General features: G+C 57.3%; 1 protein-coding gene across 2 annotated transcripts in view; it reads left to right on the top strand.

Annotated features, from left to right (window-relative positions):
* The window catches only part of LOC140479140 (LIM and senescent cell antigen-like-containing domain protein 2), a 174,265-nt gene that overhangs the window by 24,719 nt on the left and 124,281 nt on the right, over positions 1 to 25,265 (top strand). The window lies entirely within an intron of this gene.

Here is a 25,265-nt window from a genome sequence, read left to right on the forward strand (position 1 = left end):
TGGAGGGGTGGGGGATGGGGGAAAAGATTTCTGGAGCTTGGGGCTGAAGTACACAAGACTTCAATGGAGGAATCAACAGGAGGTGAGGATTGGAGATTAGATTAGGTTACTTACAGTGTGGAAACAGGCCCTTCGGCCCAACAAGTCCACACCACCCCGCCGAAGCACAACCCACCCAGACCCATTCCCCTACACTTTACCCCTTCACCTAACACTAGGGACAATTTAGGATGGCCAATTCACCTGACCTGCACATCTTTGGACTGTGGGAGGAAACTGGAGCACCCAGAGGAAACCCACGCAGACATGGGGAGAATGTGCAAACTCCACACAGTCAGTCAGTCGCCTGAGGTGGGAATTGAACCTGGGTCTCTGGCGCTGTGAGGCAGCAGTGCTAACCACTGTGTCACCGTGCTGCACCCATGGGGGTGCATCCATCTCTGAGAGCTGAAGGTGTTAGCAGCAATGGAGCAGAACACAGCCAGGGAGAGACCTGGAATCCAGAATGAGGATTTTAAAGTCAAGACTTCATTGAGTGGGAGCCACTGGGGGGTCAGAGAGAGAGAGAGAGAGAGAGAGAGAGCAAGCATGGGGACTGATTGGGCAGTGGGATTTACTGAGAGGTTAGCTGTGTCTGACCCGTGACATTCTCACAGCAGGGGATATTGGTCTCACCAGCACGGCACCCAGCCCACGCATAGGTTGGAAAAGGAACCTTGGGAGGAATGGATTCTCAATGGGCTTGCAATCCCATTGGGAAGAGAAGGCTGGAGATGGAAGGCTAGGTGCTGTTCACTGATGAGGATGTCTTGCATGAGTCTCTCTCCCTATGTTGCAGTCCCTGAGTATTGTCTGTGCACACTCTTAGCAGAGTCACTGGAGGTTCATCAGACAGACCCTCCCTTACCCTGTCGGAAAATCAGGATGGAAGGGGTTAAACCAGGTTCCTTCAAACCTCCAAGGTTTGCCTGGGATGAACGCAAGAAGGGTGTTTGTCCCCTGACTGAGGGGTCTCTAGTCTGAGCAGAGAGCAAAGTCTCAAAATAAAGAGCAGGTCATTTAGACTGAGCTGAGGAGGAATTTTTCACCCAGAGGATGGAGAATCTTTGGAATTCTTGACCCCAGAGTCTGACGTTGAGAATATTTTTAGATTTCTAGATGTTGCAGAGATCAAGGGACAGGAGGCTGGGAGGGGATGGTGATGAGGTGGATGATTAGGCAAAGTCTAGTCGAATGGTGGAACAGAATTGAAGGGACAAATGGCCTCCTTATTCCTATTTTCCGATGTCCCAGAGTGCCTTGTCACCCTAGATGGTGGTGTGTTTGTGGGCAGGTGGATACCCTTGTTCCCTTGACTGGCTCGAAGGGGTCTGTTGGGTTGATAGTGGGAGAAGGACAACAGGAAGAACAAGTGTTCACAAGGAAAGACTCCTGTCAAAACAGGGCATGGTTTATTGGGCCACAGCAACTCGGTGTAAATTGCATCAGCTCCTTGCACATTGTCACTAACACCAACGGCAACATCTCTCTCCTCTTTAGTTTCCAGCAAATCTGCCCCTTTCCCCACCCACCATGATGGGGCCTATCAGACTGGACGGAGCTTATTGCAGTGTCCAGCATTAACTCTTTCCGAACCATGACCCTCTCCAACATAGATTTCTTCTTTTGGTCTGTGAGGCTCAGTTATACTGTTAGCCTGACTCTTCAAGAGAACGACAATTAGCAGACACTGGGGGCCTCAGGATTCATTGAGAATCCTCCAGACGAAGGAGGGACCATGACACTTTTGGACTCCCCAGCCTCGTGGACAAAGATGTCCCCATCTCCTGTGAGGTGCCAGGGTCTTTCAAACAGGAGAAGGGCAGACGGCCAGGAACGTGCTCGCCTGAATTAAGATAGAATCCCAAGAGTGTGGAAGCAGGTCATTCAGCCCATCGAGTCCACACTGAACCTCTGAAGATCATCCCACCTGTAACCTTGCACTTCCTGTAGCTAATCCAGCTAGCCTGCACACTATGGGGCAATTTAGGATAGTCAATCCACCTGAGCAGCACATCTTTGGACTGTGGGTGGAAACCAAGAGGAAACCCACAGGGACAATGTGCAAACTCCACACAGGCAGTCACCTGAGGCTGGAATTGAGCCCGGGTCTCTGGCGCTGTGAGGCAGCAGTGCTAACCACTGAGCCGCCCGTGTGGAACTTGTTTTCAGGCTGGAGAGGGCCTGAAGTTTATTTTCCACTTGTACATCGCCAAGCCCAAACTGTCCGTAACATATCACTGCAGGAGAAATGAAGGGAATTGTTTTTAATTGATAGGGAGTTAGACTGAGAGGAGTGGGTGAGATTAGGAGTCAGTCACAGACACCACATCTCAACAGGACTGGGACCAGCATGTTCATGGGGAGGGGTGTTAATGCTGTGGGGTGAATAGGCGGGAGATTGGCCGGGGAATGGGGTCAGAGGATAGAGGAGAAGCGATGGAATGAAAAAGGAGAGAGAGAGAGAGCACAATTCTTTAAATTACATCCAAGCGAGTCAGTTCAGGCAGGATATTAAAAACCCCCAAAAGAAGGGAGGGAGATCTGGACCGAATATTTGGTACGCGGAAGTGACGTGGTCTTGGTGGAAGTTGCGTTTAAAAAGGAAACTAGGAGTCATAAAAGAGTGGGTGAGGAAGCATTAGCAGGTGGAACAATGGAAAACACAAAGGTACATTGGGTTTTAGGAAAGAGTGACCCTGGATAGGACAGGGCACATCACAGAATATGGAGGCAATCTGCATGTGGACCCCAAGGATGGTGGCTGTAGTGCTCAATGAATATATAACATCACTCCCTTAGTACTGACCCCCAGAGAGTGCAGCACTCCCTCAGTACTGACCCACTGACAGTGCAACACTCTCTCAGTACTGACCCTCCAACAGTGCAGCACTCCCTCAGTACTGACCGTCTGACAGTACAACACTCTCTGTACTGACCCCCGACAGTGCAGCACTCCTTCAGTACTGACCGTCTGACAGTGCAGCACTCCTTCAGTACTGACCCTCTGACAGTGCAGCACTCCCTCAGTACTGACCCTCTGACAGTGCAACACTCTCTCAGTACTGACCCCCGACAGTGCAGCACTCCCTCAGTACTGACCCTCCGACAGTGCAACACTCTCTCAGTACTGACCCCCGACAGTGCAACACTCTCTCAGTACTGACCCCCGACAGTGCAGCACTCCCTCAGTACTGACCCTCCGACAGTGCAGCACTCCCTCAGTACTGACCCCCCGACAGTGCAGCACTCCCTCAGCACTGATTCTCCGACAGTGCAGCACTCCCTCAGTACTGACCCCCGACAGTGCAGCACTCCCTCAGTACTGACCCTCTGACAGTGCAGCACTCCCTCAGTACTGACCCACTGACAGTGCAACACTCCCTCAGTACTGACCCTCTGACAGTGCAGCACTCCTTCAGTACTGACCCTCTGACAGTGCAGCACTCCCTCAGTACTGACCCTCTGACAGTGCAACACTCTCTCAGTACTGACCCCCAACAGTGCAGCACTCCCTCAGTACTGACCCCCGACAGTGCAGCACTCCCTCAGTACTGACCCTCTGACAGTGCAGCACTCCCTCAGTACTGACCCACTGACAGTGCAACACTCCCTCAGTACTGACCCTCTGACAGTGCAGCACTCCCTCAGTAATGACCCCCCGACAGTGCAGCACTCCCTCAGCACTGATTCTCCGACAGTGCAACACTCCCTCAGTACTGACCCCCGACAGTGCAGCACTCCCTCAGTACTGACCCTCTGACAGTGCAGCACTCCCTCAGTACTGACCCACTGACAGTGCAACACTCCCTCAGTACTGACCCCCCGACAGTGCAGCACTCCCTCAGTACTGACCGTCTGACAGTACAACACTCTCTGTACTGACCCCCGACAGTGCAACACTCCCTCAGTACTGACCCTCTGACAGTGCAGCACTCCTTCAGTACTGACCCTCTGACAGTGCAGCACTCCCTCTACTGACCCTCTGACAGTGCAACACTCTCTCAGTACTGACCCCCAACAGTGCAGCACTCCCTCAGTACTGACCCTCCGACAGTGCAACACTCTCTCAGTACTGACCCCCGACAGTGCAACACTTGCTCAGTACTGACCATCCGACAGTGCAGCACTCCCTCAGTACTGACCCCCTGACAGTGCAGCACTCTCTCAGTACTGACCCCCGACAGTGCAGCACTCCCTCAGTACTGACCCTCCGACAGTGCAACACTCTCTCAGTACTGACCCCCGACAGTGCAGCACTCCCTCAGCACTGATTCTCCGACAGTGCAAAACTCACTCAGTACTGAACCCCGACAGTGCAGCACTCCCTCATTACTGACCCCCCGACAGTGCAGCACTCCCTTAGTACTGACCCTTTGACAGTGCAACACTCCCTCAGTACTGACCCCCCGACAGTGCACCACTCCCTCAGTACTGACCCCCCGACAGTGCACCACTCCCTCAGTACTGACCCCCGACAGTGCAGCACTCCCTCAGCACTGACCCTCCGACAGTGCGGCACTCCCTCAGCACTGACCCTCAGACAGTGCAACACTCTCTCAGGACTGACCCTCCGACAGTGCAACACTCCCTCAGTACTGACCCTCCGACAGTGCAACACTCTCTCAGTACCGACCCCCGACAGTGCAGCACTCTCTCAGTACTGACCCTCCGACAGTGCAGCACTCCCTCAGTACTGACCTCCCGACAGTGCAGCAATCCCTCAGTACTGACCCCCCCGACAGTGCAGCACTCCCTCAGTACTGACCCTCTGACAGTGCAGCACTCCCTCAGTACTGATTCTCGGACAGTGCGGCACTCCCTCAGTACTGACCCCCTGACACTGCAGCACTCCCTCAGTACTGACCCTCTGACAGTGCAGCACTCCCTCAGTACTGATTCTCCGACAGTGCGGCACTCCCTCAGTACTGACCCCCCCGACACTGCAGCACTCCCTCAGTACTGACCCTCCGACAGTGCAACACTCTCTCAGTACTGACCCTCCAACAGTGCAGCACTCCCTTAGTACTGACTGTCTGACAGTACAACACTCTCTGTACTGACCCCCGACAGTGCAGCACTCCCTCAGTACTGACCGTCTGACAGTGCAGCACTCCTTCAGTACTGACCCTCTGACAGTGCAGCACTCCCTCAGTACTGACCCTCTGACAGTGCAACACTCTCTCAGTACTGACCCCCGACAGTGCAGCACTCCCTCAGTACTGACCCTCCGACAGTGCAGCACTCCCTCAGTACTGACCCTCCGACAGTGCAACACTCTCTCAGTACTGACCCCCGACAGTGCAGCACTCCCTCAGCACTGATTCTCCGACAGTGCAGCACTCCCTCAGTACTGACCCCCCGACAGTGCAGCACTCCCTCAGCACTGATTCTCCGACAGTGCAAAACTCACTCAGTACTGAACCCCGACAGTGCAGCACTCCCTCATTACTGACCCCCCGACAGTGCACCACTCCCTCAGTACTGACCCCCCGACAGTGCACCACTCCCTCAGTACTGACCCCCGACAGTGCAGCACTCCCTCAGCACTGACCCTCCGACAGTGCGGCACTACCTCAGCACTGACCCTCAGACAGTGCAACACTCTCTCAGGACTGACCCTCCGACAGTGCAACACTCCCTCAGTACTGACCCTCCGACAGTGCAACACTCTCTCAGTACCGACCCCCGACAGTGCAGCACTCTCTCAGTACTGACCCTCCGACAGTGCAGCACTCCCTCAGTACTGACCTCCCGACAGTGCAGCAATCCCTCAGTACTGACCCCCCCGACAGTGCAGCACTCCCTCAGTACTGACCCTCTGACAGTGCAGCACTCCCTCAGTACTGATTCTCGGACAGTGCGGCACTCCCTCAGTACTGACCCCCTGACACTGCAGCACTCCCTCAGTACTGACCCTCTGACAGTGCAGCACTCCCTCAGTACTGACCCTCTGACAGTGCAGCACTCCCTCAGTACTGATTCTCCGACAGTGCGGCACTCCCTCAGTACTGACCCCCCGACACTGCAGCACTCCCTCAGTACTGACCCTCCGACAGTGCAACACTCTCTCAGTACTGACCCTCCAACAGTGCAGCACTCCCTTAGTACTGACTGTCTGACAGTACAACACTCTCTGTACTGACCCCCGACAGTGCAGCACTCCCTCAGTACTGACCGTCTGACAGTGCAGAACTCCTTCAGTACTGACCCTCTGACAGTGCAGCACTCTCTCAGTACTGACCCTCTGACAGTGCAACACTCTCTCAGTACTGACCCCCGACAGTGCAGCACCCCCTCAGTACTGACCCTCCGACAGTGCAACACTCTCTCAGTACTGACCCCCGACAGTGCAACACTCGCTCAGTACTGACCCTCCGACAGTGCAGCACTCCCTCAGTACTGACCCCCCGACAGTGCAGCACTCCTTCAGTACTGACCCTCTGACAGTGCAGCACTCCCTCAGTACTGACCCTCTGACAGTGCAACACTCTCTCAGTACTGACCCCCGACAGTGCAGCACTCCCTCAGTACTGACCCTCCGACAGTGCAACACTCTCTCAGTACTGACCCCCGACACTGCAACACTCGCTCAGTACTGACCATCCGACAGTGCAGCACTCCCACAGTACTGACCCCCTGACAGTGCAGCACTCTCTCAGTACTGACCCCCGACAGTGCAGCACTCCCTCAGTACTGACCCTCCGACAGTGCAACACTCTCTCAGTACTGACCCCCGACAGTGCAGCACTCCCTCAGCACTGATTCTCCGACAGTGCAGCACTCCCTCAGTACTGACCCCCCGACAGTGCAGCACTCCCTCAGCACTGATTCTCCGACAGTGCAAAACTCACTCAGTACTGAACCCCGACAGTGCAGCACTCCCTCAGTACTGACCCCCCGACAGTGCAGCACTCCCTTAGTACTGACCCTTTGACAGTGCAACACTCCCTCAGTACTGACCCCCCGACAGTGCACCACTCCCTCAGTACTGACCCCCCGACACTGCACCACTCCCTCAGTACTGACCCCCGACAGTGCACCACTCCCTCAGTACTGACCCCCGACAGTGCAGCACTCCCTCAGCACTGACCCTCCGACAGTGCGGCACTCCCTCAGCACTGACCCTCAGACAGTGCAACACTCTCTCAGGACTGACCCTCCGACAGTGCAACACTCCCTCAGTACTGACCCTCCGACAGTGCAACACTCCCTCAGTACTGACCTCCCGACAGTGCAGCAATCCCTCAGTACTGACCCCCCTGACAGTGCAGCACTCCCTCAGTACTGACCCTCTGACAGTGCAGCACTCCCTCAGTACTGATTCTCGGACAGTGCGGCACTCCCTCAGTACTGACCCCCTGACACTGCAGCACTCCCTCAGTACTGACCCTCCGACAGTGCAGCACTCCCTCAGTACTGACCCTCCGACAGTGCAACACTCTCTCAGTACTGACCCCCGACAGTGCAACACTCTCTCAGTACTGACCCCCGACAGTGCAACACTCTCTCAGTACTGACCCCCGACAGTGCAACACTCGCTCAGTACTGACCCTCCGACAGTGCAGCACTCCCTCAGTACTGACCCTCCGACAGTGCAGCACTCCCTCAGTACTGACCTCCCGACAGTGCAGCAATCCCTCAGTACTGACCCCCCTGACAGTGCAGCACTCCCTCAGTACTGACCCTCTGACAGTGCAGCACTCCCTCAGTACTGATTCTCGGACAGTGCGGCACTCCCTCAGTACTGACCCCCTGACACTGCAGCACTCCCTCAGTACTGACCCTCTGACAGTGCAGCACTCCCTCAGTACTGACCCTCCGACAGTGCAACACTCTCTCAGTACTGACCCCCGACAGTGCAACACTCTCTCAGTACTGACCCCCGACAGTGCAACACTCGCTCAGTACTGACCCTCCGACAGTGCAGCACTCCCTCAGTACTGACCCTCCGACAGTGCAGCACTCCCTCAGTACTGACCCCCCGACAGTGCAGCACTCCCTCAGCACTGATTCTCCGACAGTGCAGGACTCCCTCAGTACTGAACCCCGACAGTGCAGCACTCCCTCAGTACTGACCCCCCGACAGTGCAGCACTCCCTCAGCACTGATTCTCCGACAGTGCAGGACTCTCTCAGTACTGACCCCCCGACAGTGCAGCACTCCCTCAGCACTGATTCTCCGACAGTGCAACACTCCCTCAGTACTGACCCCCGACAGTGCAGCACTCCCTCAGTACTGACCCCCCGACAGTGCAGCACTCCCTCAGTACTGACCCACTGACAGTGCAACACTCCCTCAGTACTGACCCCCCGACAGTGCAGCACTCCCTCAGTACTGACCGTCTGACAGTACAACACTCTCTGTACTGACCCCCGACAGTGCAGCACTCCCTCAGTACTGACCGTCTGACAGTGCAGCACTCCTTCAGTACTGACCCTCTGACAGTGCAGCACTCCCTCAGTACTGACACTCTGACAGTGCAACACTCTCTCAGTACTGACCCCCGACAGTGCAGCACTCCCTCAGTACTGACCCTCCGACAGTGCAACACTCTCTCAGTACTGACCCCCGACAGTGCAACACTCGCTCAGTACTGACCATCCGACAGTGCAGCACTCCCTCAGTACTGACCCCCTGACAGTGCAGCACTCTCTCAGTACTGACCCCCTGACACTGCAGCACTCCCTCAGTACTGACCCTCTGACAGTGCAGCACTCCCTCAGTACTGACCCTCTGACAGTGCAGCACTCCCTCAGTACTGATTCTCCGACAGTGCGGCACTCCCTCAGTACTGACCCCCCGACACTGCAGCACTCCCTCAGTACTGACCCTCCGACACTGCAGCACTCCCTCAGTACTGACCCTCCGACAGTGCAACACTCTCTCAGTACTGACCCTCCAACAGTGCAGCACTCCCTTAGTACTGACTGTCTGACAGTACAACACTCTCTGTACTGACCCCCGACAGTGCAGCACTCCCTCAGTACTGACCGTCTGACAGTGCAGCACTCCTTCAGTACTGACCCTCTGACAGTGCAGCACTCCCTCAGTACTGACCCTCTGACAGTGCAACACTCTCTCAGTACTGACCCCCGACAGTGCAGCACTCCCTCAGTACTGACCCTCCGACAGTGCAACACTCTCTCAGTACTGACCCCCGACAGTGCAACACTCGCTCAGTACTGACCATCCGACAGTGCAGCACTCCCTCAGTACTGACCCCCTGACAGTGCAGCACTCTCTCAGTACTGACCCCCGACAGTGCAGCACTCCCTCAGTACTGACCCTCCGACAGTGCAACACTCTCTCAGTACTGACCCCCGACAGTGCAGCACTCCCTCAGCACTGATTCTCCGACAGTGCAGCACTCCCTCAGTACTGACCCCCCGACAGTGCAGCACTCCCTCAGCACTGATTCTCCGACAGTGCAAAACTCACTCAGTACTGAACCCCGACAGTGCAGCACTCCCTCATTACTGACCCCCCGACAGTGCAGCACTCCCTTAGTACTGACCCTTTGACAGTGCAACACTCCCTCAGTACTGACCCCCCGACAGTGCACCACTCCCTCAGTACTGACCCCCCGACAGTGCACCACTCCCTCAGTACTGACCCCCGACAGTGCAGCACTCCCTCAGCACTGACCCTCCGACAGTGCGGCACTCCCTCAGCACTGACCCTCAGACAGTGCAACACTCTCTCAGGACTGACCCTCCGACAGTGCAACACTCCCTCAGTACTGACCCTCCGACAGTGCAACACTCTCTCAGTACCGACCCCCGACAGTGCAGCACTCTCTCAGTACTGACCCTCCGACAGTGCAGCACTCCCTCAGTACTGACCTCCCGACAGTGCAGCAATCCCTCAGTACTGCCCCCCCCGACAGTGCAGCACTCCCTCAGTACTGACCCTCTGACAGTGCAGCACTCGCTCAGTACTGATTCTCGGACAGTGCGGCACTCCCTCAGTACTGACCCCCTGACACTGCAGCACTCCCTCAGTACTGACCCTCTGACAGTGCAGCACTCCCTCAGTACTGACCCTCTGACAGTGCAGCACTCCCTCAGTACTGATTCTCCGACAGTGCGGCACTCCCTCAGTACTGACCCCCCGACACTGCAGCACTCCCTCAGTACTGACCCTCCGACAGTGCAACACTCTCTCAGTACTGACCCTCCAACAGTGCAGCACTCCCTTAGTACTGACTGTCTGACAGTACAACACTCTCTGTACTGACCCCCGACAGTGCAGCACTCCCTCAGTACTGACCGTCTGACAGTGCAGCACTCCTTCAGTACTGACCCTCTGACAGTGCAGCACTCCCTCAGTACTGACCCTCTGACAGTGCAACACTCTCTCAGTACTGACCCCCGACAGTGCAGCACTCCCTCAGTACTGACCCTCCGACAGTGCAACACTCTCTCAGTACTGACCCCCGACAGTGCAACACTCGCTCAGTACTGACCATCCGACAGTGCAGCACTCCCTCAGTACTGACCCCCTGACAGTGCAGCACTCTCTCAGTACTGACCCCCGACAGTGCAGCACTCCCTCAGTACTGACCCTCCGACAGTGCAACACTCTCTCAGTACTGACCCCCGACAGTGCAGCACTCCCTCAGCACTGATTCTCCGACAGTGCAGCACTCCCTCAGTACTGACCCCCCGACAGTGCAGCACTCCCTCAGCACTGATTCTCCGACAGTGCAAAACTCACTCAGTACTGAACCCCGACAGTGCAGCACTCCCTCATTACTGACCCCCCGACAGTGCAGCACTCCCTTAGTACTGACCCTTTGACAGTGCAACACTCCCTCAGTACTGACCCCCCGACAGTGCACCACTCCCTCAGTACTGACCCCCCGACAGTGCACCACTCCCTCAGTACTGACCCCCGACAGTGCAGCACTCCCTCAGCACTGACCCTCCGACAGTGCGGCACTCCCTCAGCACTGACCCTCAGACAGTGCAACACTCTCTCAGGACTGACCCTCCGACAGTGCAACACTCCCTCAGTACTGACCCTCCGACAGTGCAACACTCTCTCAGTACCGACCCCCGACAGTGCAGCACTCTCTCAGTACTGACCCTCCGACAGTGCAGCACTCCCTCAGTACTGACCTCCCGACAGTGCAGCAATCCCTCAGTACTGACCCCCCCGACAGTGCAGCACTCCCTCAGTACTGACCCTCTGACAGTGCAGCACTCCCTCAGTACTGATTCTCGGACAGTGCGGCACTCCCTCAGTACTGACCCCCTGACACTGCAGCACTCCCTCAGTACTGACCCTCTGACAGTGCAGCACTCCCTCAGTACTGACCCTCTGACAGTGCAGCACTCCCTCAGTACTGATTCTCCGACAGTGCGGCACTCCCTCAGTACTGACCCCCCGACACTGCAGCACTCCCTCAGTACTGACCCTCCGACAGTGCAACACTCTCTCAGTACTGACCCTCCAACAGTGCAGCACTCCCTTAGTACTGACTGTCTGACAGTACAACACTCTCTGTACTGACCCCCGACAGTGCAGCACTCCCTCAGTACTGACCGTCTGACAGTGCAGAACTCCTTCAGTACTGACCCTCTGACAGTGCAGCACTCTCTCAGTACTGACCCTCTGACAGTGCAACACTCTCTCAGTACTGACCCCCGACAGTGCAGCACCCCCTCAGTACTGACCATCCGACAGTGCAACACTCTCTCAGTACTGACCCCCGACAGTGCAACACTCGCTCAGTACTGACCCTCCGACAGTGCAGCACTCCCTCAGTACTGACCCCCCGACAGTGCAGCACTCCTTCAGTACTGACCCTCTGACAGTGCAGCACTCCCTCAGTACTGACCCTCTGACAGTGCAACACTCTCTCAGTACTGACCCCCGACAGTGCAGCACTCCCTCAGTACTGACCCTCCGACAGTGCAACACTCTCTCAGTACTGACCCCCGACAGTGCAACACTCGCTCAGTACTGACCATCCGACAGTGCAGCACTCCCTCAGTACTGACCCCCTGACAGTGCAGCACTCTCTCAGTACTGACCCCCGACAGTGCATCACTCCCTCAGTACTGACCTCCCGACAGTGCAGCAATCCCTCAGTACTGACCCCCCCGACAGTGCAGCACTCCCTCAGTACTGACCCTCTGACAGTGCAGCACTCCCTCAGTACTGATTCTCGGACAGTGCGGCACTCCCTCAGTACTGACCCCCTGACACTGCAGCACTCCCTCAGTACTGACCCTCTGACAGTGCAGCACTCCCTCAGTACTGATTCTCCGACAGTGCGGCACTCCCTCAGTACTGACCCCCCCGACACTGCAGCACTCCCTCAGTACTGACCCTCCGACAGTGCAACACTCTCTCAGTACTGACCCTCCAACAGTGCAGCACTCCCTTAGTACTGACTGTCTGACAGTACAACACTCTCTGTACTGACCCCCGACAGTGCAGCACTCCCTCAGTACTGACCGTCTGACAGTGCAGCACTCCTTCAGTACTGACCCTCTGACAGTGCAGCACTCCCTCAGTACTGACCCTCTGACAGTGCAACACTCTCTCAGTACTGACCCCCGACAGTGCAGCACTCCCTCAGCACTGATTCTCCGACAGTGCAAAACTCACTCAGTACTGAACCCCGACAGTGCAGCACTCCCTCATTACTGACCCCCCGACAGTGCAGCACTCCCTTAGTACTGACCCTTTGACAGTGCAACACTCCCTCAGTACTGACCCCCCGACAGTGCACCACTCCCTCAGTACTGACCCCCCGACAGTGCACCACTCCCTCAGTACTGACCCCCGACAGTGCAGCACTCCCTCAGCACTGACCCTCCGACAGTGCGGCACTACCTCAGCACTGACCCTCAGACAGTGCAACACTCTCTCAGGACTGACCCTCCTACAGTGCAACACTCCCTCAGTACTGACCCTCCGACAGTGCAACACTCTCTCAGTACCGACCCCCGACAGTGCAGCACTCTCTCAGTACTGACCCTCCGACAGTGCAGCACTCCCTCAGTACTGACCTCCCGACAGTGCAGCAATCCCTCAGTACTGACCCCCCCGACAGTGCAGCACTCCCTCAGTACTGACCCTCTGACAGTGCAGCACTCCCTCAGTACTGATTCTCGGACAGTGCGGCACTCCCTCAGTACTGACCCCCTGACACTGCAGCACTCCCTCAGTACTGACCCTCTGACAGTGCAGCACTCCCTCAGTACTGACCCTCTGACAGTGCAGCACTCCCTCAGTACTGATTCTCCGACAGTGCGGCACTCCCTCAGTACTGACCCCCCGACACTGCAGCACTCCCTCAGTACTGACCCTCCGACAGTGCAACACTCTCTCAGTACTGACCCTCCAACAGTGCAGCACTCCCTTAGTACTGACTGTCTGACAGTACAACACTCTCTGTACTGACCCCCGACAGTGCAGCACTCCCTCAGTACTGACCGTCTGACAGTGCAGAACTCCTTCAGTACTGACCCTCTGACAGTGCAGCACTCTCTCAGTACTGACCCTCTGACAGTGCAACACTCTCTCAGTACTGACCCCCGACAGTGCAGCACCCCCTCAGTACTGACCCTCCGACAGTGCAACACTCTCTCAGTACTGACCCCCGACAGTGCAACACTCGCTCAGTACTGACCCTCCGACAGTGCAGCACTCCCTCAGTACTGACCCCCCGACAGTGCAGCACTCCTTCAGTACTGACCCTCTGACAGTGCAGCACTCCCTCAGTACTGACCCTCTGACAGTGCAACACTCTCTCAGTACTGACCCCCGACAGTGCAGCACTCCCTCAGTACTGACCCTCCGACAGTGCAACACTCTCTCAGTACTGACCCCCGACACTGCAACACTCGCTCAGTACTGACCATCCGACAGTGCAGCACTCCCACAGTACTGACCCCCTGACAGTGCAGCACTCTCTCAGTACTGACCCCCGACAGTGCAGCACTCCCTCAGTACTGACCCTCCGACAGTGCAACACTCTCTCAGTACTGACCCCCGACAGTGCAGCACTCCCTCAGCACTGATTCTCCGACAGTGCAGCACTCCCTCAGTACTGACCCCCCGACAGTGCAGCACTCCCTCAGCACTGATTCTCCGACAGTGCAAAACTCACTCAGTACTGAACCCCGACAGTGCAGCACTCCCTCAGTACTGACCCCCCGACAGTGCAGCACTCCCTTAGTACTGACCCTTTGACAGTGCAACACTCCCTCAGTACTGACCCCCCGACAGTGCACCACTCCCTCAGTACTGACCCCCCGACACTGCACCACTCCCTCAGTACGGACCCCCGACAGTGCACCACTCCCTCAGTACTGACCCCCGACAGTGCAGCACTCCCTCAGCACTGACCCTCCGACAGTGCGGCACTCCCTCAGCACTGACCCTCAGACAGTGCAACACTCTCTCAGGACTGACCCTCCGACAGTGCAACACTCCCTCAGTACTGACCCTCCGACAGTGCAACACTCCCTCAGTACTGACCTCCCGACAGTGCAGCAATCCCTCAGTACTGACCCCCCTGACAGTGCAGCACTCCCTCAGTACTGACCCTCTGACAGTGCAGCACTCCCTCAGTACTGATTCTCGGACAGTGCGGCACTCCCTCAGTACTGACCCCCTGACACTGCAGCACTCCCTCAGTACTGACCCTCCGACAGTGCAGCACTCCCTCAGTACTGACCCTCCGACAGTGCAACACTCTCTCAGTACTGACCCCCGACAGTGCAACACTCTCTCAGTACTGACCCCCGACAGTGCAACACTCTCTCAGTACTGACCCCCGACAGTGCAACACTCGCTCAGTACTGACCCTCCGACAGTGCAGCACTCCCTCAGTACTGACCCTCCGACAGTGCAGCACTCCCTCAGTACTGACCTCCCGACAGTGCAGCAATCCCTCAGTACTGACCCCCCTGACAGTGCAGCACTCCCTCAGTACTGACCCTCTGACAGTGCAGCACTCCCTCAGTACTGATTCTCGGACAGTGCGGCACTCCCTCAGTACTGACCCCCTGACACTGCAGCACTCCCTCAGTACTGACCCTCTGACAGTGCAGCACTCCCTCAGTACTGACCCTCCGACAGTGCAACACTCTCTCAGTACTGACCCCCGACAGTGCAACACTCTCTCAGTACTGACCCCCGACAGTGCAACACTCGCTCAGTACTGACCCTCCGACAGTGCAGCACTCCCTCAGTACTGACCCTCCGACAGTGCAGCCCTCCCTCAGTACTGACCCCCCGACAGTGCAGCACTCCCTCAGCACTGATTCTCCGACAGTGCAGGACTCCCTCAGTACTGACCCCCCGACAGTGCAGCACTCCCTCAGCACTGATTCTCCGACAGTGCAGCACTCCCTCAGTACTGACCCCCCGACAGTGCAGCACTCCCTCAGCACTGATTCTCCGACAGTGCAACACTCCCTCAGTACTGACCCCCGACAGTGCAGCACTCCCTCAGTACTGACCCCCCGACAGTGCAGCACTCCCTCAGTACTGACCCACTGACAGTGCAACACTCCCTCAGTACTGACCCCCCGACAGTGCAGCACTCCCTCAGTACTGACCGTCTGACAGTACAACACTCTCTGTACTGACCCCCGACAGTGCAGCACTCCCTCAGTACTGACCGTCTGACAGTGCAGCACTCCTTCAGTACTGACCCTCTGACAGTGCAGCACTCCCTCAGTACTGACACTCTGACAGTGCAACACTCTCTCAGTACTGACCCCCGACAGTGCAGCACTCCCTCAGTACTGACCCTCCGACAGTGCAACACTCTCTCAGTACTGACCCCCGACAGTGCAACACTCGCTCAGTACTGACCATCCGACAGTGCAGCACTCCCTCAGTACTGACCCCCTGACAGTGCAGCACTCTCTCAGTACTGACCCCCTGACACTGCAGCACTCCCTCAGTACTGACCCTCTGACAGTGCAGCACTCCCTCAGTACTGACCCTCTGACAGTGCAGCACTCCCTCAGTACTGATTCTCCGACAGTGCGGCACTCCCTCAGTACTGACCCCCCGACACTGCAGCACTCCCTCAGTACTGACCCTCCGACACTGCAGCACTCCCTCAGTACTGACCCTCCGACAGTGCAACACTCTCTCAGTACTGACCCTCCAACAGTGCAGCACTCCCTTAGTACTGACTGTCTGACAGTACAACACTCTCTGTACTGACCCCCGACAGTGCAGCACTCCCTCAGTACTGACCGTCTGACAGTGCAGCACTCCTTCAGTACTGACCCTCTGACAGTGCAGCACTCCCTCAGTACTGACCCTCTGACAGTGCAACACTCTCTCAGTACTGACCCCCGACAGTGCAGCACTCCCTCAGTACTGACCCTCCGACAGTGCAACACTCTCTCAGTACTGACCCCCGACAGTGCAACACTCGCTCAGTACTGACCATCCGACAGTGCAGCACTCCCTCAGTACTGACCCCCTGACAGTGCAGCACTCTCTCAGTACTGACCCCCGACAGTGCAGCACTCCCTCAGTACTGACCCTCCGACAGTGCAACACTCTCTCAGTACTGACCCCCGACAGTGCAGCACTCCCTCAGCACTGATTCTCCGACAGTGCAGCACTCCCTCAGTACTGACCCCCCGACAGTGCAGCACTCCCTCAGCACTGATTCTCCGACAGTGCAAAACTCACTCAGTACTGAACCCCGACAGTGCAGCACTCCCTCATTACTGACCCCCCAACAGTGCAGCACTCCCTTAGTACTGACCCTTTGACAGTGCAACACTCCCTCAGTACTGACCCCCCGACAGTGCACCACTCCCTCAGTACTGACCCCCCGACAGTGCACCACTCCCTCAGTACTGACCCCCGACAGTGCAGCACTCCCTCAGCACTGACCCTCCGACAGTGCGGCACTCCCTCAGCACTGACCCTCAGACAGTGCAACACTCTCTCAGGACTGACCCTCCGACAGTGCAACACTCCCTCAGTACTGACCCTCCGACAGTGCAACACTCTCTCAGTACCGACCCCCGACAGTGCAGCACTCTCTCAGTACTGACCCTCCGACAGTGCAGCACTCCCTCAGTACTGACCTCCCGACAGTGCAGCAATCCCTCAGTACTGCCCCCCCCGACAGTGCAGCACTCCCTCAGTACTGACCCTCTGACAGTGCAGCACTCCCTCAGTACTGATTCTCGGACAGTGCGGCACTCCCTCAGTACTGACCCCCTGACACTGCAGCACTCCCTCAGTACTGACCCTCTGACAGTGCAGCACTCCCTCAGTACTGACCCTCTGACAGTGCAGCACTCCCTCAGTACTGATTCTCCGACAGTGCGGCACTCCCTCAGTACTGACCCCCCGACACTGCAGCACTCCCTCAGTACTGACCCTCCGACAGTGCAACACTCTCTCAGTACTGACCCTCCAACAGTGCAGCACTCCCTTAGTACTGACTGTCTGACAGTACAACACTCTCTGTACTGACCCCCGACAGTGCAGCACTCCCTCAGTACTGACCGTCTGACAGTGCAGCACTCCTTCAGTACTGACCCTCTGACAGTGCAGCACTCCCTCAGTACTGACCCTCTGACAGTGCAACACTCTCTCAGTACTGACCCCCGACAGTGCAGCACTCCCTCAGTACTGACCCTCCGACAGTGCAACACTCTCTCAGTACTGACCCCCGACAGTGCAACACTCGCTCAGTACTGACCATCCGACAGTGCAGCACTCCCTCAGTACTGACCCCCTGACAGTGCAGCACTCCTTCAGTACTGACCCCCGACAGTGCAGCACTCCCTCAGTACTGACCCTCCGACAGTTCAACACTCTCTCAGTACTGACCCCCGACAGTGCAGCACTCCCTCAGCACTGATTCTCCGACAGTGCAGCACTCCCTCAGTACTGACCCCCCGACAGTGCAGCACTCCCTCAGCACTGATTCTCCGACAGTGCAAAACTCACTCAGTACTGAACCCCGACAGTGCAGCACTCCCTCATTACTGACCCCCCGACAGTGCAGCACTCCCTTAGTACTGACCCTTTGACAGTGCAACACTCCCTCAGTACTGACCCCCCGACAGTGCACCACTCCCTCAGTACTGACCCCCCGACAGTGCACCACTCCCTCAGTACTGACCCCCGACAGTGCAGCACTCCCTCAGCACTGACCCTCCGACAGTGCGGCACTCCCTCAGCACTGACCCTCAGACAGTGCAACACTCTCTCAGGACTGACCCTCCGACAGTGCAACACTCCCTCAGTACTGACCCTCCGACAGTGCAACACTCTCTCAGTACCGACCCCCGACAGTGCAGCACTCTCTCAGTACTGACCCTCCGACAGTGCAGCACTCCCTCAGTACTGACCTCCCGACAGTGCAGCAATCCCTCAGTACTGACCCCCCCGACAGTGCAGCACTCCCTCAGTACTGACCCTCTGACAGTGCAGCACTCCCTCAGTACTGATTCTCGGACAGTGCGGCACTCCCTCAGTACTGACCCCCTGACACTGCAGCACTCCCTCAGTACTGACCCTCTGACAGTGCAGCACTCCCTCAGTACTGACCCTCTGACAGTGCAGCACTCCCTCAGTACTGATTCTCCGACAGTGCGGCACTCCCTCAGTACTGACCCCCCGACACTGCAGCACTCCCTCAGTACTGACCCTCCGACAGTGCAACACTCTCTCAGTACTGACCCTCCAACAGTGCAGCACTCCCTTAGTACTGACTGTCTGACAGTACAACACTCTCTGTACTGACCCCCGACAGTGCAGCACTCCCTCAGTACTGACCGTCTGACAGTGCAGAACTCCTTCAGTACTGACCCTCTGACAGTGCAGCACTCTCTCAGTACTGACCCTCTGACAGTGCAACACTCTCTCAGTACTGACCCCCGACAGTGCAGCACCCCCTCAGTACTGACCCTCCGACAGTGCAACACTCTCTCAGTACTGACCCCCGACAGTGCAACACTCGCTCAGTACTGACCCTCCGACAGTGCAGCACTCCCTCAGTACTGACCCCCCGACAGTGCAGCACTCCTTCAGTACTGACCCTCTGACAGTGCAGCACTCCCTCAGTACTGACCCTCTGACAGTGCAACACTCTCTCAGTACTGACCCCCGACAGTGCAGCACTCCCTCAGTACTGACCCTCCGACAGTGCAACACTCTCTCAGTACTGACCCCCGACAGTGCAACACTCGCTCAGTACTGACCATCCGACAGTGCAGCACTCCCTCAGTACTGACCCCCTGACAGTGCAGCACTCTCTCAGTACTGACCCCCTGACAGTGCAGCACTCTCTCAGTACTGACCCTCTGACAGTGCAACACTCTCTCAGTACTGACCCCCGACAGTGCATCACTCCCTCAGTACTGACCCTCCGACAGTGCAACACTCTCTCAGTACTGACCCCCGACAGTGCAGCACTCCCTCAGCACTGATTCTCCGACAGTGCAGCACTCCCTCAGTACTGACCCCCCGACAGTGCAGCACTCCCTCAGCACTGATTCTCCGACAGTGCAGCACTCCCTCAGTACTGACCCCCCGACAGTGCAGCACTCCCTCAGTACTGACCCCCCGACAGTGCAGCACTCCCTTAGTACTGACCCTTTGACAGTGCAACACTCCCTCAGTACTGACCCCCCGACAGTGCACCACTCCCTCAGTACTGACCCCCCGACAGTGCACCACTCCCTCAGTACTGACCCCCGACAGTGCAGCACTCCCTCAGCACTGACCCTCCGACAGTGCGGCACTCCCTCAGCACTGACCCTCAGACAGTGCAACACTCTCTCAGGACTGACCCTCCGACAGTGCAACACTCCCTCAGTACTGACCCTCCGACAGTGCAACACTCTCTCAGTACCGACCCCCGACAGTGCAGCACTCTCTCAGTACTGACCCTCCGACAGTGCAGCACTCCCTCAATACTGACCTCCCGACAGTGCAGCAATCCCTCAGTACTGACCCCCCCGACAGTGCAGCACTCCCTCAGTACTGACCCTCTGACAGTGCAGCACTCCCTCAGTACTGATTCTCGGACAGTGCGGCACTCCCTCAGTACTGACCCCCTGACACTGCAGCACTCCCTCAGTACTGACCCTCTGACAGTGCAGCACTCCCTCAGTACTGACCCTCTGACAGTGCAGCACTCCCTCAGTACTGATTCTCCGACAGTGCAGCACTCCCTCAGTACTGACCCCCCGACACTGCAGCACTCCCTCAGTACTGACCCCCCGACACTGCAGCACTCCCTCAGTACTGACCCTCTGACAGTGTAGCACTCCCTCAGTACTGACCCCCAGACAGTGCAGCACTCCCTCAGTACTGACCCTTTGACAGTGCTGCACTCCCTCAGTACTGACCCTCCGACAGTGTAGCACTCCCTCAGTACTGACCCTCCGACAGTGCAGCATTCCCTCAGTACTGACCCTCCGACAGTGCAACACTCCCTCAGTACTGACCCCCGACAGTGCAGCACTCCCTCAGTACTGACCCTCGGACAGTGCAACACTCCCTCAGTACTGACCCTCGGACAGTGCAGAACTCCCTCAGTATTGACCCTCCGACAGTGCAACACTCTCTCAGTACTGACCCTCTGGCAGTGCAGTACTCCCTCAGTACTGACCCCCGACAGTGCTGCACTCTCTCAGTACTGACCCTCTGACAGTGCAGCACTCCCTCAGTACTGACCCCCGACAGTGCTGCACTCCCTCAGTACTGACCCTCAGACAGTGCACCACTCCCTCAGTACTGACCCCCGACAGTGCTGCACTCCCTCAGTACTGACCCTCAGACAGTGCACCACTCCCTCAGTACTGACCCCCGACAGTGCACCACTCCCTCAGTACTGACCCCCGACAGTGCGGCACTCCCTCAGCACTGACCCTCCGACAGTGCTGCACTACCTCAGCACTGACCCTCAGACAGTGCAACACTCTCTCAGGACTGACCCTCTGACAGTGCAACACTCCCTCAGTACTGACCCTCCGACAGTGCAACACTCTCTCAGTACCGACCCCCGACAGTGCAGCACTCTCTCAGTACTGACCCTCCGACAGTGCAGCACTCCCTCAGTACTGACCTCCCGACAGTGCAGCAATCCCTCAGTACTGACCCCCCCGACAGTGCAGCACTCCCTCAGTACTGACCCTCTGACAGTGCAGCACTCCCTCAGTACTGATTCTCGGACAGTGCGGCACTCCCTCAGTACTGACCCCCTGACACTGCAGCACTCCCTCAGTACTGACCCTCTGACAGTGCAGCACTCCCTCAGTACTGACCCTCTGACAGTGCAGCACTCCCTCAGTACTGATTCTCCGACAGTGCGGCACTCCCTCAGTACTGACCCCCCGACACTGCAGCACTCCCTCAGTACTGACCCTCCGACAGTGCAACACTCTCTCAGTACTGACCCTCCAACAGTGCAGCACTCCCTTAGTACTGACTGTCTGACAGTACAACACTCTCTGTACTGACCCCCGACAGTGCAGCACTCCCTCAGTACTGACCGTCTGACAGTGCAGAACTCCTTCAGTACTGACCCTCTGACAGTGCAGCACTCTCTCAGTACTGACCCTCTGACAGTGCAACACTCTCTCAGTACTGACCCCCGACAGTGCAGCACCCCCTCAGTACTGACCCTCCGACAGTGCAACACTCTCTCAGTACTGACCCCCGACAGTGCAACACTCGCTCAGTACTGACCCTCCGACAGTGCAGCACTCCCTCAGTACTGACCCCCCGACAGTGCAGCACTCCTTCAGTACTGACCCTCTGACAGTGCAGCACTCCCTCAGTACTGACCCTCTGACAGTGCAACACTCTCTCAGTACTGACCCCCGACAGTGCAGCACTCCCTCAGTACTGACCCTCCGACAGTGCAACACTCTCTCAGTACTGACCCCCGACAGTGCAACACTCGCTCAGTACTGACCATCCGACAGTGCAGCACTCCCTCAGTATTGACCCCCTGACAGTGCAGCACTCTCTCAGTACTGACCCCCGACAGTGCATCACTCCCTCAGTACTGACCCTCCGACAGTGCAGCACTCTCTCAGTACTGACCCCCGACAGTGCAGCACTCCCTCAGCACTGATTCTCCGACAGTGCAAAACTCACTCAGTACTGAACCCCGACAGTGCAGCACTCCCTCAGTACTGACCCCCCGACAGTGCAGCACTCCCTTAGTACTGACCCTTTGACAGTGCAACACTCCCTCAGTACTGACCCCCCGACAGTGCACCACTCCCTCAGTACTGACCGTCTGACAGTACAACACTCTCTGTACTGACCCCCGACAGTGCAGCACTCCCTCAGTACTGACCGTCTGACAGTGCAGCACTCCTTCAGTACTGACCCTCTGACAGTGCAGCACTCCCTCAGTACTGACACTCTGACAGTGCAACACTCTCTCAGTACTGACCCCCGACAGTGCAGCACTCCCTCAGTACTGACCCTCCGACAGTGCAACACTCTCTCAGTACTGACCCCCGACAGTGCAACACTCGCTCAGTACTGACCATCCGACAGTGCAGCACTCCCTCAGTACTGACCCCCTGACAGTGCAGCACTCTCTCAGTACTGACCCCCTGACACTGCAGCACTCCCTCAGTACTGACCCTCTGACAGTGCAGCACTCCCTCAGTACTGACCCTCTGACAGTGCAGCACTCCCTCAGTACTGATTCTCCGACAGTGCGGCACTCCCTCAGTACTGACCCCCCGACACTGCAGCACTCCCTCAGTACTGACCCTCCGACACTGCAGCACTCCCTCAGTACTGACCCTCCGACAGTGCAACACTCTCTCAGTACTGACCCTCCAACAGTGCAGCACTCCCTTAGTACTGACTGTCTGACAGTACAACACTCTCTGTACTGACCCCCGACAGTGCAGCACTCCCTCAGTACTGACCGTCTGACAGTGCAGCACTCCTTCAGTACTGACCCTCTGACAGTGCAGCACTCCCTCAGTACTGACCCTCTGACAGTGCAACACTCTCTCAGTACTGACCCCCGACAGTGCAGCACTCCCTCAGTACTGACCCTCCGACAGTGCAACACTCTCTCAGTACTGACCCCCGACAGTGCAACACTCGCTCAGTACTGACCATCCGACAGTGCAGCACTCCCTCAGTACTGACCCCCTGACAGTGCAGCACTCTCTCAGTACTGACCCCCGACAGTGCAGCACTCCCTCAGTACTGACCCTCCGACAGTGCAACACTCTCTCAGTACTGACCCCCGACAGTGCAGCACTCCCTCAGCACTGATTCTCCGACAGTGCAGCACTCCCTCAGTACTGACCCCCCGACAGTGCAGCACTCCCTCAGCACTGATTCTCCGACAGTGCAAAACTCACTCAGTACTGAACCCCGACAGTGCAGCACTCCCTCATTACTGACCCCCCGACAGTGCAGCACTCCCTTAGTACTGACCCTTTGACAGTGCAACACTCCCTCAGTACTGACCCCCCGACAGTGCACCACTCCCTCAGTACTGACCCCCCGACAGTGCACCACTCCCTCAGTACTGACCCCCGACAGTGCAGCACTCCCTCAGCACTGACCCTCCGACAGTGCGGCACTCCCTCAGCACTGACCCTCAGACAGTGCAACACTCTCTCAGGACTGACCCTCCGACAGTGCAACACTCCCTCAGTACTGACCCTCCGACAGTGCAACACTCTCTCAGTACCGACCCCCGACAGTGCAGCACTCTCTCAGTACTGACCCTCCGACAGTGCAGCACTCCCTCAGTACTGACCTCCCGACAGTGCAGCAATCCCTCAGTACTGACCCCCCCGACAGTGCAGCACTCCCTCAGTACTGACCCTCTGACAGTGCAGCACTCCCTCAGTACTGATTCTCGGACAGTGCGGCACTCCCTCAGTACTGACCCCCTGACACTGCAGCACTCCCTCAGTACTGACCCTCTGACAGTGCAGCACTCCCTCAGTACTGACCCTCTGACAGTGCAGCACTCCCTCAGTACTGATTCTCCGACAGTGCGGCACTCCCTCAGTACTGACCCCCCGACACTGCAGCACTCCCTCAGTACTGACCCTCCGACAGTGCAACACTCTCTCAGTACTGACCCTCCAACAGTGCAGCACTCCCTTAGTACTGACTGTCTGACAGTACAACACTCTCTGTACTGACCCCCGACAGTGCAGCACTCCCTCAGTACTGACCGTCTGACAGTGCAGCACTCCTTCAGTACTGACCCTCTGACAGTGCAGCACTCCCTCAGTACTGACCCTCTGACAGTGCAGCACTCCCTCAGTACTGACCCTCTGACGGTGCAGCACTCCCTCAGCACTGATTCTCCGACAGTGCAAAACTCACTCAGTACTGAACCCCGACAGTGCAGCACTCCCTCATTACTGACCCCCCGACAGTGCAGCACTCCCTTAGTACTGACCCTTTGACAGTGCAACACTCCCTCAGTACTGACCCCCCGACAGTGCACCACTCCCTCAGTACTGACCCCCCGACAGTGCACCACTCCCTCAGTACTGACCCCCGACAGTGCAGCACTCCCTCAGCACTGACCCTCCGACAGTGCGGCACTCCCTCAGCACTGACCCTCAGACAGTGCAACACTCTCTCAGGACTGACCCTCCGACAGTGCAACACTCCCTCAGTACTGACCCTCCGACAGTGCAACACTCTCTCAGTACCGACCCCCGACAGTGCAGCACTCTCTCAGTACTGACCCTCCGACAGTGCAGCACTCCCTCAGTACTGACCTCCCGACAGTGCAGCAATCCCTCAGTACTGACCCCCCCGACAGTGCAGCACTCCCTCAGTACTGACCCTCTGACAGTGCAGCACTCCCTCAGTACTGATTCTCGGACAGTGCGGCACTCCCTCAGTACTGACCCCCTGACACTGCAGCACTCCCTCAGTACTGACCCTCTGACAGTGCAGCACTCCCTCAGTACTGACCCTCTGACAGTGCAGCACTCCCTCAGTACTGATTCTCCGACAGTGCGGCACTCCCTCAGTACTGACCCCCCGACACTGCAGCACTCCCTCAGTACTGACCCTCCGACAGTGCAACACTCTCTCAGTACTGACCCTCCAACAGTGCAGCACTCCCTTAGTACTGACTGTCTGACAGTACAACACTCTCTGTACTGACCCCCGACAGTGCAGCACTCCCTCAGTACTGACCGTCTGACAGTGCAGAACTCCTTCAGTACTGACCCTCTGACAGT

Source organism: Chiloscyllium punctatum, chromosome 6, assembly GCF_047496795.1.
Source record: "Chiloscyllium punctatum isolate Juve2018m chromosome 6, sChiPun1.3, whole genome shotgun sequence".
NCBI lineage: Eukaryota > Metazoa > Chordata > Chondrichthyes > Orectolobiformes > Hemiscylliidae > Chiloscyllium > Chiloscyllium punctatum.